The sequence below is a fragment of the Neofelis nebulosa genome, chromosome 9 (assembly GCF_028018385.1).
Source record: "Neofelis nebulosa isolate mNeoNeb1 chromosome 9, mNeoNeb1.pri, whole genome shotgun sequence".
In the NCBI taxonomy this organism is placed as follows: domain Eukaryota; kingdom Metazoa; phylum Chordata; class Mammalia; order Carnivora; family Felidae; genus Neofelis; species Neofelis nebulosa.
In genome coordinates this window covers 91,212,172-91,227,976 of record NC_080790.1, presented here as the reverse complement: position 1 = coordinate 91,227,976, position 15,805 = coordinate 91,212,172, and the positions used below count along the sequence as shown (strand labels likewise).

The window sequence follows — 15,805 nt, the reverse complement described above, 5'->3', positions numbered from 1 at the left end:
GAATGCTGTTAAGCATGCCCCTCTCCTTCTTTTGTCTACTGTCCTGGACCAACTGCACAGCTCCAACCACCTGTAGTGCTGAGTCTTCTTCTCTAAATGTGGTAACCGTCACCACCCACTTTCTAAGCATAAGAAATAGTCTACAAACATCAGAAGATCTATTAAGTGAGAGAAAAATGGGAGGACCCAACCCAGGGTTGGGTGACTGGGGTCAGATAAGACAAGTAACAAAGATAGAGCAGAAAATGGTGGTTTCACGATGACGGCTGTAAACTCAGCTAGAAAAAAACAGGCAGGAAGTGACCTGATATTTTAGCTGGGAAAGTGGCTAAAGGGGCAGATATGGCTGGAATATAAGAAGAAGTTACAAACTACTTGGAGTTAGAGGCAAAGAGAAATGAAAACCAGAAGTCTCTCCAAAGTATCTTGCTTAAGTGGAAGGTGAAATTGCATTGTTGCCAATACCTCAGTGAGACATTAAGTGCTTTCTCCTCACCATGACTTACTAAGGAAACAATTGAAATTGTCTTATAAACTGAGTATTGTGTCAAATTAACCAGAGATGGGGCTCAGAGGTAACTTCCAGTACTCTCATTTAGAAGCATATCATCTTGTCCATAGTCTGTGTTTAAAAGAAAAACAAACAGCAATAGGTCAGTAACTGAAGCTGGAAAATCCTATTGCATAGTTTGTCTTATCCTATAATCTCTCATCATGTCTAGTCACTTTGTCTCCAGAGCATGCTTGACATCTTGAGAGACTAAGGATGCAAGAGAAAGAAGAAACATTACTGATTCAAGACACAGGGGGACCAATGTGACCACCTTGAGACATGAGAGAGAAAATCCATGGCTCCAGAGTTCCGAAGACTACTCATAACATGTGTCTTATCATGTGAAACCTACAGCCCCTGCCTTCCAAATTTTTCTCTTTTCATGTCTCTTCTATGTTATGATAGAATGACCTTAATCTTTCCCCAAACCTGCTTTAACATGTATTCCTTTCCTCAAGGCCTTTGATGATTCCATCTTCACTAGGTGGTGGAACCCAGATTCACTGACCCACATCCAAAATCCTTCACTGACATCCTAGTTCACCTTTCCAACTTCTCCTATCACTTGCCCCATGGCTCCAACAAAGCCATGTATGAGCTGCCTCTTAAGAGTGCTCTTTGCACTCTTGCCTTTATGTTTTTGACATACCTCCCCTCCTTTCTATCTACTCAAGTCTATCTATTCATCAAGGTTGTGCTCAAAACTGGCCACTTCTGAGAAGACCCCCACAGTGCCCACTGTCTATCCCATCCATTGAGTAAACAGTCCTATTCTGTTTTGTGCCATTCATTCTCATGTCCTGATCTGTTCTTTAAGTCTTGTGTCACAATCTGAAGTTCCTCTGGTAGGTCCTTCTTGTTTGAGTCCTAACTAGATTGAAAGCTCCCACAATCAGACATGATTTTTATGCATTTATATCCCCCATAACAGAGAGATGGGATGGGAAGGGATGTTGTAGAAAGCCTGGTAAATGTAAGGGTTCATTATTTTATTGAATTCTAGTGTCGATTTTATGTTTCTGATGATTGTTTCAATTAATGTGGAGTGGAAATGCACAGTTTTTGTCTGTGATATAGACATCCTAATTTTTCTTAAATAGCCTATCATGAGATTGTCATCTGTGAACTCTAGTGTGGTATAGGGAGTTGAGAAATGTCAGCACACCCTCAGATGGCTGGGCTTTGACAGATGGCCACAGAATACTGCATTTGTTTTATGGTGTTGTTAGTTTACATTCATTTTACATGGTTATTTCAATTAACAATGACAACAATAGCAATCACATGATTTAACAGAGAACTTTATTTTATAATGTACTTTTATCCTTAATGGAAAATGTTGCCACTTTCAGGTTCTTAGAACATTCCCTGGGAGTCATGGCTAAGTGCTGACCTCAGTACATTTAGAAAATACTTTCACTTGTGGATGTTGTTGCTTCATTACCCTTTGATAACTGTTGACAATCCACATATGCCCAGTTTAACTCAGTCTGAATATATCTGACCCTTTCAGTAAATTCTACTTTTCTTCTTTTAATAAGAATTTATTATTTGAGGATAATTTTAAATTTATAGGATAGTAGCAAAGATAATACAGATTTCCCGTATACCTCTCACCCATTTCCCTTAATGTTAAGATCTCACACAACCATGGTTCAAAGATTGGAATCAGGTGATTAGCTGCTGACACTACTGTTAGCTAAATTCCACACTTCACTTGGACTTCAGGAGTATTTCCACTGTTGTCCTTTTTCTCTTCCAAGATCCCAATCAGAATCTCAAATGGCATTTAGTCATCAGGTCTCCTCAGTCTCTTCCAGTCTGTGACAGTTTCTCAGACTTTCCCTGTTTTTCATGACCCTGACAGTTGTGAGGAGCACTGATCAGATATTTCATAGAATGTCCCTCAGCTTGATGTTTTCTAATGATTTTGACTGGTGTTATTGGTCTTGGAAAAAAATACACAGAGGTGAAATGCACTTCTCTTAGATCATATCAAGGGATACCTGACATTCCCTGAACATTATTGGTGATGTTAATCTTGATTATTTGGTTCAGATGGTGTCTGCCAGATCTCTCCAAAGTTAAAATTTTCTCTTTCCATACTCTGATCTTTGTAAGAAAGTTACTAAATTTGGTCTACACTTACGAAGGAGAGGATTAAGTTCTACCTCCTAGAGAGGGGAGGATCTACATGTGTTATTTCTTTATTCATTCATTTATTTATATCAGTGTGGACTCATGTATATTTATTTTATACTCTCAGTTATAATCTAGTGGTGCTTATTTATTTTGTTGTTCAAATTTTCCCAGCTTTGGCCATTGGAGCTCTTTCAGATTGGCTTCTGTGTCTCTTTCACATGCCTTTGATGTTCCAGGCTCAGCTAATACTTTCTCTGCCTCAGCCCTAGTATCAGTCATGTATCTAAGGAGCCCTGGGTCGTTTCACTAGAGAATGGTATTTAGAAACCAAGATCTGGATGAAAGTGTGCTTGTTGCTACTGGGGATGTCACTGCTTCTTGGCACCCATAGCATAGCTTTAGGAAATGTATATAAATATACTGACCCATGTATAAACACATAATTACAAAATCTCTCTATATATATCATCTATCATCTATATATCTATCTCTGTCTACATATTAAATTGATCATGAGTCTGTACTGATGTCTCCAGCTTAAATCCAACACCACAAGCTTCATACTAGCATTTTACCCTGCTTCTTTGTAACTTCTTTCTTTGATGGTAAGAAATATGGCTCCTATTATCTACTACTTATTTACTTATTTGGTCACCTCTATTATAGATGTAAATTACTTTCAGAATTATTAACCCATACACTTGTGAGAAACAATTTACAAGATAGAATATGGTGTTTACGTACAGTTCTTTGGACTTACAGTTTCCAGTCAAAATACTAGTTTTCAAAGTTACTTGGGCCACCTTTTTTTTTTTCCTTATCCCCTTCAGTGAGGTTATATCACACATTTGCAATACAGTTAGATTCACCTGTTACAGTCTGCTTTTCATGTTGGTTCCTCCACATCCTAGTTAATTTCTCTTTTTTAAGTTTATATTTTATTAATTTTGAGAGAAAGAGAGAGTGCACAGGAGGGGTGGAGAGAGAGGGAGGAGAGAATCCCAAGCAGGCTCTGCATCATCAGCAGGGAGCCTGATGTGGGGCTCAAACTCACAAATCATGAGATCATGAGCTGAGCCAAAATCAAGAGTAGAACACTTAACAAACTGAGCCACCTGCTCAGGCACTCCGCTAGTTGATTATTTTTTAATTTGCATACAGTAAAACTCATGCTTTACAAAATTAACAAATGTATCTTATATATCTACCACTCCAGTACCATACATAACAGTTACATCACCCTAAAACTTCCTCCATGTGGCCTCTTGGCAGTTGACTGCTCCCCTCTTCCCCAATCTTTGGCAACTATTGATCTGTTTTCTATCCCTACAGTTTTTCTTTTACCAAAATATCATATGAATGAAATCATATAACATGTAAGCTTTGGGGTTGGCTTCTGCAAAATGAGTCTAAGATTCATCATCCATGTTGTTGCAGATATCAGTAGCTCATTCCTTTTAATTGTTAAATAGTATTCCATTGAATGAATTTTCTACAGTTTCTTTATCCATTTACCTGTTAAAGGACACCTTGGTTACTTCCAGTTTTTGGTGATTATGGATAGAGCCACTATAAACATTTCCATACAAATTTGTTGTTGTTGTTGTTTGAGCATATGTTTTCTATTTACTTTGATAGATAACTATGAGTGGGGTTGCTGGGTTGTATGGTAAGTCTCTGTTTAACTGTATACAGTGTTGCCAAACTACTTTCTAAAATGGCTATTCCATTTTGCATTCCCCACCAGCAATAAATATGTTTCTGTTCCTCTGCATCCCTGTCAACAGTTGGTGCTGTTAGTTTATTTTATTTTAGCCATTATAATAGTGTCTATTTTCTTTTTGAGCGCAGACTGGTTTTGGTAAAAATATTAGGTGTCATTAAATTCAGCTAGCTAAGAGAAGTCAAATGAGGGTTTTTATAGTGTTAAATTAATTAAACCAGGAGGCCATTAGATTGAAGTGTTTCTCATGCCCTAACAGTCTACATGAACAATCCAAAACCTAAGCCTATAAATGCCTCAAGTTTAAGAAACCAAAATGTAAGGACAACTATGGTAGGGTACCTTCCCTAAGGAGAGAGGAAAAAAAAAAAAGGGAGAGAAAACTTCAAGGTAACGTGGCTATATGCCTATGTGATGACATCCCTCATGACCTTGTAAACTGAGACTACTTAATCAGACTGCATGTTTATGTGTGTTACCATATATGGGAGACAAAGAAATAGAAAAATATATTTAAAAAACTATGTCATGTGACATTTGGGTGCTCAGTCTTTGGGTACAAACCCAGCTGAGCAGTGCAACTAGGAATAAAGTTGCTTCTGAAAGAAAAGCCTTGGTGTCACAACTCTCTGTGTGAGAATCCTGCTACATTACTTGAAAGCTTTCCTCTGGGATTCAGAGATGGTGCGTTTCCACCTCCTTTGCCACCAGGGATGTAAACCTTGGGGTGCCAGGAGAGGCAGCCTTGCCTGGCTCCAGCAGACCACTTAATCCACAGGAGACTAGCTCTCCCGGCCTGCCAGGGCAAGGACCCCCTGGGTGCCAACGGAACCGTGAGGCCCAGGAACCAGCTCAGGGAGCACCCGTCAGACTGGTAAGAAGCTGGATTCATTTTGGCAGACCTGCCCCCAAGAGGCAGAAGGGGAGCCTAATCACCTCCCAGAATTGCACTAGTAATTCCACAAGGGACGAGGAATGAAGCTGCAACTCTAAGGCATTGGGTGCTGGGTGCTGGGCGGCAGGTTGGAGTCACCATGTGACTGTGTTTGGGGACTTGTCTCTCCTTAATTCCCTGGGTCAATGACTATGATAATTAGTGCCAACTGTCTCTGGTTATTCTACTTGAGAACAGGGACTTTAAGGAATATTTCCAAGCAGCTGCTGAAACTCCTTTGTTTCAGAGAAATTTTCCTGTTTTCTCCAGACTGACATGGACTGCCTAATTCCACTAGTGGAAAACAAAACAAAACAAAACAAAACAAAAACCTGGAGTCTGCTCCTCTGTCTGAGCTGACAAGATTTCAAACTGGGAATTCTCTTTCTCTGCCTTCTGTTGGCACCTCTCCTTTTCTGCCTTCCCTCTCCCCCTCTTTTTCTGCACCACCTGAGGTGCAGCCTGCATAATGCATCAGGCACCATCAGCTCCTCCTCCCACCCTAGATTTAGAGGAAGAAGAAACCATTTCAGATTTCCCCCCTAACATTCCAGGTAAAATTAACCATGAGGAACAAATTGTCTTAGTGGACCCAAGTAAAACATATTCAGTGTTTAAGCTAATTTAAGTTTGTTGGTTTGAGATAAGACGTTTATCAACATTAAAAAAACAAAAACAAAAACAAACTTTTATTCTACCTAGATTTGCTGAAGGTCAAATAAGCTCATGTTATCTCTGTTCCAATGTTAACAAAAGGATGAAATTAAAGTGATGGTTAATTTTGTCTGTCTCAAAGTTTTCATGGGTAATTGTTAAGATAGCTTTCAAAGTCTTTGGTAACCTAAACCATTAAAATTTTGCTTGCACGATAAATTGAGATTGAATTCATTGGATATCTAACAAGAGGCTAAAGCACTAATTACTAGATGTAGATTTTGTTATGCCCAGAATTCGTGATCCCCAAAGGCCACCAGGGAGCCAAGTCTGATGCAAAAGCAAAAGAGCCTTTATTCAAGCTAGCTCAAGCTCAATCCCCTACCTGCACCGACGACGCAGCGGTGAGACACCGGGGAGGGAGAGCGAGTTTCAAAAGGACAAAGGTTTTATTGGGGCCTAGGGGCAGTTGGTGAGGTAATGACTATGGCCTCAGCCGATTGGCTGGGGAAGGGTCCGAGTCCTGTTAGGCAGGTGAGGGGGGGGTTACTCAAAGGGAGGAGGTGTGGTCAAGGTGAAGGACACAGAACAAGATGGAGTTGGCCTGCGTAGGCCCACCCTTTCATTCCCCCCTTGTCATGTAGCTTAGGGACCCAATCATGGGACCGGCTGCATTTATGGTGACAAGGGGAACAGAGTTTGGAGGTTTATGCAAAGTTCTGGGAAGCAAGTGTCCCTGGGGTGGCTCTGGGAGGTCTGATTAAGTATTGTCCCTGAGCTAGTGTCTATGATCTGCCAGGTGATGTTTTGGGGGGCGTGGGGACTCCCAGCAGCATGAGCAATGACAAGCAGAGTTAACAGAGTTACCAATATTAGGTGGGTCGAATGCGCTGTAGCTTGAGCTTGAGCGGGTTGTGTTGGTCCCGACTGATGGCGCATCGCGTGACGAAGTCCTTCCGGATCGAGGAGGGGTCCACTGGCCGAACGTGGGTGTGATGGACCCAGATCGCAATGCCGTCTACCTTGAGAGAGGTGGGGGTTGTCAACACCACGATGTAGGGTCCCTTCCAGTGCAGCTCGAGAGTCTCTTGGTGGTGCCTCTTGACGTAGACCCAGTCTCCCGGCCTGTACTGATGAGGTGTCGGGATCAGGCCAGCCTCGTAGATGGCATGGAGGTGCGGCCGAATGTCCTCGTGTGCCCTCTGGAGCCCTGTCAAGGAAAGAAAAAGTTCTTGATCTTTAAACTCAGCAATAAGTTCAGCTCGAAGGCTGGGAATAACAGGGGGTGGCCTGCCAAACATGATCTCGTAGGGAGTAAAACCCAGAGTGTAAGGAGTGTTTCTAACCTGGTAAAGGGCATACGGTAGGAGAGTCACCCAGTCCCCACCAGTCTCCATGGTTAATTTGGTAAGGGTCTTTTTTAGGGTTCTATTCATTCTTTCTACCTGTCCTGAGCTCTGGGGCCTATAAGCACAATGTAATTTCCAGTTTGCCCCCACCGCCTTGGCTACTGCCTGTGTTACCTGCGAGATAAAAGCTGGTCCATTGTCTGATCCTACCATGGCAGGAAAACCATACCTGGGTAAGATGTCTTCTAGTAGCTTCTTAGCCACCGTCTGAGCTGTTTCATGCTTGGTTGGGTATGCCTCCACCCAGCCAGAGAAGGTGCCTGTAAATACTAAAAGATATTTATAACCATACTTTCCTGGTTTGACTTCAGTGAAGTCGACTTCCCATTGGGCTCCTGGTCTGGTGCCTGAGCCTGGTTCCTTTTTTATTTGATGTGGCCCTCGCATTGGTGAGTTGGCAGATTTTGCAGGCAGATACAACTTGCTCTATTTTGGTGTCCTGTTGGTGAATCTTGATTCCGGCATGTCGGATTAAGTCTTTTAATTTTCGGGCCCCCATGTGAGTAGACCAATGCATGCGCTCTAATATTGAGACTCCGAGCCGGTCTGGCAGCACGAGCTCCTTGTTAGGTGTATACCACCATCCCTTTATCTCCTGGGCCATGGGGAGTTTCTTGATCCGCTGTAACTCCTCCTGGGAGTATTTGGGCTGGTCTGGTAAAACTGGGTCTCCCGGGTCCAGTAGTTGTATGGTCATGGTGGAGACTGGAGTAAGGGCTACTGCCTTGGCTGCCTGGTCAGCCTTTCAATTACCTCTAGCTACTGGGTTATCAGCTTTTTGGTGCCCTTGGCAGTGGATAATGGCTAGCTTGGCAGGAAGCCATAAGGCCGTAAGCAGGTTAAGTATCTCCTGCTTATTTTTCATAGTCCGTCCTTCTGCTGTCAGTAACCCCCTCTCCTGATAAGTTGCCCCATGAATATGAGCTGTGGCAAATGCATAACAGCTATCTGTGTAGATGTTAAGCCGTTTTCCAGCTCCCAGCATCAGCGCTTTGGTGAGGACTATGAGCTCTGCTCGCTGGGCTGACGTTCCGGAGGGTAGAGCCTCCACCCATACGGTGTCCGTTTCGGTGACCACCGCTGCACCCGCATACCTGTGTCCGTCTCGCACAAAGCTGCTGCCATCGGTGAACCAAGTAGCCTCAGCATCGGAGAGGGGCCGGTCGGTCAGGTCCATCCGGAATCCATGTACTTGTTCCAGGATTCCCACACAGTCATGTACTGGAGCACCTAGGTCAGGGTCGGGCAGCAGTGTTGCAGGATTGAGGGCTGCACTGGGGTGGAACCGCACTCATGGAGGGTTGAGTAGGAGGCTCTGGTAATGAGTCATACATGTTGCTCATCCATCTATCAGGAGGCTGTTTCAGGACCCCTTCAATGGCATGTGGGGTCGTGATCCAGATCTCCTGTCCTAGGGTCAGTTTGTCTGCATCCTTAACTAGGAGTGCTGTCGCCGCAATAATTCTTAGGCATGGTGGCCAGCCAGCAGCCACTGGGTCTAGTTTCTTAGACAGGTAAGCCACTGGGCAGTTCCAGGGGCCTAAGGCTTGAGTTAGAACCCCTTTTGCTATTCCCTTATGTTCGTCTACAAAGAGGTGGAAGGGCTTCGTAATGTCTGGTAGTCCCAGGGCTGGGGCACTTAGGAGGGCCTTTTTTAACTGATTAAAGGCAGTTTCTTCTTTTTCAGCCCATTTAAATGTTTTCCCCTCTTTGGTAGCTTCATATAGGGGCCTGGTGATCTCAGCAAAACCTAGAACCCAGAGGCAGCAGTAGTCGGCTGATCCTAGGAATTCCCTCACTTCTATTTGGGAGGTGGGAGTAGGGATCTTTAGGACAGTTTCTTTTCTGGCATCTGATAACCTCCGCTGTCCGCCCTCCAGGATATATCCCAGGTAACTTACCCTCTCCCTGCATATCTGAGCCTTCTTCGCGGATGCCCGGTACCCTAAGGCCCCCAGGGTAGCCAGCAGGTCCTGGGTCCCTCACTCACAGTCTTTGGCCATGTCGGCAGCAATCAGGATGTCATCTACGTACTGTAGAAGGGTGAGGCCAGGGTGCTCCCTTCTGTACTCACCCAGGTCCTCGTGTAGTGCCTTTCGAAGATGGTGGGTGAATTTTTGAATCCCTGAGGTAGCCGTGTCCAGGTGAGTTGCCCACTGTAGCCCTCCTCTGGATCATGCCACTCGAAGGTGAACAAGGGTTGGCTCTGGGGTGCCAGCGGCAGACTGAAGAAGGCATCCTTTAAATCTAGTACAGTATACCAGACCCTGGAGGGCGCCAAGGATCTCAAGAGAGTATATGGGTTGGGAACAGTTGGGTGTATGTCCGCGACCCTCTTATTTACTTCCCGGAGGTCTTGTACTGGTCGGTAGTCATTTGTGTGAGGTTTTTTGACCGGCAGTAGGGGGGTGTTCCAGGCAGGCTGGCAAGGAACTAGTACCCCTAGGCTTCGTAGTCTCCGGATGTGTGGCTGGATCCCCTTCCGGGCCTCCTGAGACACGGGATATTGTTTGATCCTTACCGGACTCTCTCCTGGCTTGAGCTCTACCAGGACTGGGGTCCTGTGAGCGGCTAGTCCCATCCCCCCGTCTCTGCCCAAACCGAGGGGAATTCTTGTAGTCATCTGTCTATATTATTCTCTCTTAGGAGCGCCTCCTGGTGGAGGAGGTATTCATCCTCCAGTTTCGTGGTCAGGACCTGGATGGGGTGGCCCTTGCCATCGGTGACCTGAGGCCCCCCTTGTCTGAAAGTTATCTGAGCTCCAATCTTGGTCAGTAAGTCCCGTCCTAACAGCAGGTAGGGGCATTCTGGTATTACCATAAAGGAGTGGGATACCCGGCCTGTTCCCAAATCTACCGTTCTTCGGGTAGTCCATGAATACTGGCTCATACCAGTTGCCCCTTGTACCCAGGACTTCTTGCTGGCTAGTTTTCCTTGTGGGGTGTGGAGGACCAAATGTTGTGCTCCGGTGTCGACAAGGAAGTCAACAGGGGTCCCCTCCACTTTAAGAGTTACCCTGGGTTTGGGGAGAGGGTCCGAACCCCGACTCCCCTAATCACTTAGTTCATCTAGCTCTAGGACTTTTACTCGATCAGTCTTGCTTCCCTTCCCGCCGGCCCTTTTTGGACAATCTCGGGCCCAATGCCCTATCTCCTTGGAGTATGTGCACTGATCCTCCTGCAGCCTCTGCTTCCCCCCCTTGGTGGTTCTTTTACCTTTTCTTGCGTCGTCTGCCAGCTGCTGGAGACGGCAGTCTCGTTCCTTGGAGAAGTCAGCAGTGGTAGCTAGTAGTATTCTGGCCAGGTCTCGAGTCTGCTTACTGCTGGCAGCCGCCATGGCACGAGCCTGCTTGTCCTCAGGAGGCTCCCGGTTATTATATACCTTTTCAGCTACCACCAGTAAGTCCTTCAGACTTTTTTCTCCTAGTCTATCTATTTTCTGTAATTTTCTCCTAATGTCTATGGCCGATTGGTTTACAAAGGCCATGATAACAGCTGCCTTGCTTTCCGGAGCCTCTGGATCCATGGGGGTATAGGTACGGAATGCCTCCATGATCTGTTCTAAAAAGGCAGCTGGAGATTCATCTTTTCCCTGTTGTACATTTCCTACCTTGGCCAAATTGGTTGGCTTTCTAGCAGCCATTTGGAGACCCCACCCATTAGGGTCTGGTGGTAGACCTGGAGCCTCTCCTTATCTTCTGCCATGTTGAAATCCCACTGGGGCCGAGTTAAGGGTAAGGAGGCATCTATCTGAGCCTGGTTGGTGGTGGGATTCCCGTCTGCGCCCGGAACTAGTTTTCGGGCCCCATTGAGGATTCTTTCTCTTTCTTCAGTCGTGAACAGGACCTGCAAAAGCTGCTGGCAATCGTCCCACGTGGGCTGATGGGTAAAAAAAAAACAGAGTCTAATAAATCAATAAGCCCTGCCAGTTTCTCGGAAAACTTAGGGTTCTGAGCTTTCCAATTGTAGAGGTCACTAGTGGCGAAAGGCCAATAGTGATGGGGCTGATTCCCCTCCGCATCTGGGGGTCCGGTGGCTCACGGGCAGAATAGTGGAGTCGGCGGCGGAGGCGGATTGCTTCCTCTGAGCCCTTTGTCTGGTAAAGGGCGGGCTTCCCACTGGAGCGTTTCCGCCTCCCGCTCTCAGAACAGCGTCTGCCTCCCCTGGAGGGGGAGGATGGTGTTCTTCCGGCATCCTAGAGGGGTTATATGGGGGAGGAAAAATTAATTCTTCAGTACCCCCCTGTAGGACAGGGTAGAGGGGTGCTGAAGGCTGGGTAAGACTTTTCTTCTTCTTTGTCCCCTGCAAAGCAAGAATGGGTTTTGGCTCCAGAGGGAGCGGGGCTAGGAAGGGCTTAGGCCAAGAGGGTGGGTCTTCTACAAGGTTCTGCCAAGTGATAATGTAAGGGAGCTGATCAAGATGGCCCATCTTAGGCCGAGAGATGATACTCCTGACTCAGTGGATGGTAGGGAGGTCGAAGGTCCCCTCTGGTGGCCATCTGACATTGAAAGTTGGCCACTCGCTAGAACAAAAAAACTGCCACCGACCCTTTCGGACTTCCACACTGAGGTTGTTAGCTCTTCCCCTCACATCCTTAAAGTGATCAATCATAATACTTAGAGGAGTAGTCTGAGTCTGTCCCATAACGTCGGTCCAGTAAGTCCACAGAACAAAACAGAGAAACACAAAAACAGACAAACAGAGGGCCCCTAGAAAGTCTTCCAACTCCATGGAAGTAAAACTGAAAGCTAGCTTAGACCTTTGAGGGGATTCCACGTCCCTCCAAAGACGACGGCCTCACGCCGACCAGCAGGAGTGACCCGCCTTGTCTCAGACCTTTGAGGGGATTCCACATCCCTCCAGAAGGGAGAATCGGAACGTCTTCCAAAACTCCCAGCCCGTGGTCCTCCAGTGCATCCACTTAGACTGCGTCGGGCACTACCAGAATTCCAGAAATGAGCTCACACAGAAAAGACAGACCAAACAGACAGACACTAACCATGGCCAGTCAGGCTCTCCAGGTCGGGGGTCCCTCGGGGGTCTTGGGGATCCCGGACAAGCCCCCAAATGTTATGCCCAGAATTCGTGATCCCCAAAGACCACCAGGGAGCCGAGTCCAATGCAAAAGCAAAAGAGCCTTTATTCGAGCTAGCTCGAGCTCAATCCCCTACCTGCACCAACACAGTGGTGAGATACTGGGGAGAGAGAGCGAGTTTCAAAAGGACAAAGGTTTTATTGGGGCCTAGGGGTAGTTGGTGAGGTAATGGCTATGGCCTCAGCCGATTGGCTGGGAAAGGGTCCGAGTCCTGTTAGGCAGGTGAGGGGGGAGTTACTCAAAGGGAGGAGGTGTGGTCAAGGTGAAGGACACAGAACAAGATGGAGTCGGCCTGCGTAGGCCCGCCCTTTCAGATTTGTGCTTCTGACTTGTTGCAAAAAACTAAGGATATTTGGAACTGTTGAAAAACATGCTTTGTGCTTAATGGATTCATAAGTTTGCCATCTCAAAAAAAAATTTTCTGATGTAATAGAGTTCACAATTGGTTACTGTTAGGATGTCCTTGGAACCACAGTAGAGGGGACGGCCATCTTGCCAGCGCAACCCAATGAAAAGCCCCTAGTAGCGTGCCAGAACGAATTGAAGGTCAACCAATCACCGAACGACATCACGACCTGATGTGAAAAAAGCCCACCTGGACCTAAACCCGGAACTGCTGCAGCTTAAAAACCCCACCCCACCACACCTGGTGCGACTTCCCTGACTCCTCTCTCTCTCTCCCTGAGTCAGGGAACCTCACCCAAGACCTTAGTTCCCAAGTAAAGCCTTTGACTGCTAAAATTTTTTAGCCTCTGGCTCCTATCTTTACCCTGCCTTACGCCTGACCCTAACAGTTACTACTTAGTTTTCACTGGAGACTAAGGTTTCTAAGAGTTAAAATTCTGCAAAATATAGTTAAAACTGATAAAAGAAAAGCAACTCTGTAGGTAGAAAAGTAGGAGATATGAAAGAAAGATATAAGAAATGGAAATATATTTTTGTTGAAGGTAAAAGAAAGTAATTTCGTCCTAAATGACCTAATGAGACTGGTTATTTGGAGAGAAATGGCTTGGGACAAAATCTAAATGCAAAGAAAAGTTGTAGAAGATTCATGAAGGAAAATCTTTAAAAAAATTTTATGTGTGGTCAGGACAGACTAAGGTTAGAATAAATGGATTTTAAAAGTACACAGGGTTAAGGGGCACCTGGGTGGCTCAGTCGGTTAAGTGACCAACTTTGACTCAGGTCATGATCTCATGGTTCGTGGGTTTGAGCCCCATGTCAGGCTCTGTGCTGCACACTTGTTCGGAGCCTGGAGCCTGCTTCAGATTCTGTGTCTCCTCTCTCTCCCCTCCCCCGCATGTGCTCTATCTCACTCTGTCTCTCAAAAATAAATAAATATTAAAAAAAATAAATAAAAAACTATACAGGGTTAAGATTAAAATTCCTCCTTTGATCCAAAGGCTGGGGAAATGATGTCAATACCCTTGGTGCTGGCCTCCAAATCCTCCACATTTGTGTTGTTTTTGTTTAGCAGAGGAATGGATGCCTGTGCCATATGAGGGATGGATGATATATGAAGAGCTTTTACTAAGATACATGGGAGCCATTTTACCACATTTAACCCATTGTATGCCAAAAATGGATATCCACATGGCTAAAACATAATTATGTAGGCATTGTTGAAAAAGGCAGAGGAATAGACCGTGACTTTGGCCCTTTAACCCCCTCCCTCAATGACCAATGATCAATATGTAAGTTACTGTTGGACCAAAATAAAATTACTACATCTTATGACATCCAGGAAAGTCCTGCTTGGTCACAGTTCATATCCCCAAGGTCCTACAGGTGGGAAATAGAGGGGCAAACAACAGCAACAACAACAATAACAACAACAACAACAAAACACACACACACACACACACACACACAGACAAACACACATACACACAGCAAAAGACCTGGTCAGCTCTCTCAGGTAGGGTCAAGCCTGGGTAAAAATGACTACTCCCAGCGCCTCAGGGCTTTTGGCTGCCAGTCGCATAGCCAGCCAAAACTCAGAGCCAGGAGATGAGGTTTCTCCTAGAAAGCTATAGGAAATTGAGATAAGGGACAACTTTCTTCCTTTTTCCTATAGATGGGAAATTTCCCAACCAAGGCCATTACTCCATTGGAATACATTATGATTCATTTTCTTTTGCCCAAAGGCTTGGCCCCAATACAAATTAGAGGAGAGAATCTGGCCTCCAGAGGGAAATATCAATGACAATACTATCCTACAATTGGACTTGTTTTGCAAATGTGAAGGGAAATGGGGAGAATTTCCCTATGTTCATTGTTTTTGGGCCTTAAAAAAAAAAATCAAGATATATGTAAGCAATGTAAAGTAGATCCTAATTTAATGACAACCCTTTCTAAAGTCCAGCAATCAGTAAGGGAAACAATTAAGGGCCCTTGTATCCAAAACAGACCTAGAGAAGGAGGAAGGGAAATCTTTCACTTCAACCTCCTCCTCCTAGGGTCCTCAATCTATATATACAAAAAATTACAATTTTGCTCCCTGCTACCCACCTTATCCAGGCCCTCCCTGTAATGTAAGGGACATGTTTCCCTTACAAGAAGCTAGAATTCCAGAAAAAAACCCTTTACATTACAAGGATTAAGACAGATAAAAGGGTTAAAATATAGGTAAATTTTCTGATCGGATAAGTATGTAAAGGCTTTTCAGAATATTACGTATGTTTTTGAGTTGACCTGGAAAGACAAAATGCTTTTGTTAAATCAGACTCTTAATGAGACAGATGTTTTAAAAAATTAAGGAAATCTAAGATTTAGCCCTTAAATTATGCTAAATTAGCCACCATTTTACAAACACAAAATGGGAACCAAGTGGCCTTCCTGGAGAGGTTGAGGGAAGCTCTTATTAAATATATGGCTAACCCCCCTGAAACTCCTAAGGCTGAGATGATTTCAAAGGACAAATTTGTCACTCAATCAGCCCTAGATATTCAAAGAAAATGCAAAAATTGGCTGTTGACCTTGAAGGGACCCTGGAGGAGCTCTTATGAGCTGCCAATTGGGTATATTACAAACAAGATCAAGACAAGAAAGAAAAAAAAAACACAAAACAGAAAAGGAGGCTTTAAAATAAAAAAATCTGATACCTTAGTTGTGGTCTTACATACTATGTCAGACCGGACTTCCCGAGGTCCTGGCACCAAGTCCCATTTATATGGCCGTTCAAGAGCATGAAAATGAGAATGTCCTCAGAGGGGACATCCAAAATGAAAACCCCATAAGGCATGCCCCTTGTGTGGAGACAATCACTGGAGATCTGAATGCCTTCGGGGACCTAT

At 45.0% G+C, this 15,805-nt stretch overlaps 1 protein-coding gene across 1 annotated transcript in view; it reads right to left on the bottom strand.

The window, feature by feature from the left end:
- The window catches only part of NINL (ninein like), a 205,455-nt gene that overhangs the window by 183,498 nt on the left and 6,152 nt on the right, over nucleotides 1–15,805 (bottom strand). The gene's annotated exons all lie outside the window — the stretch shown is intronic.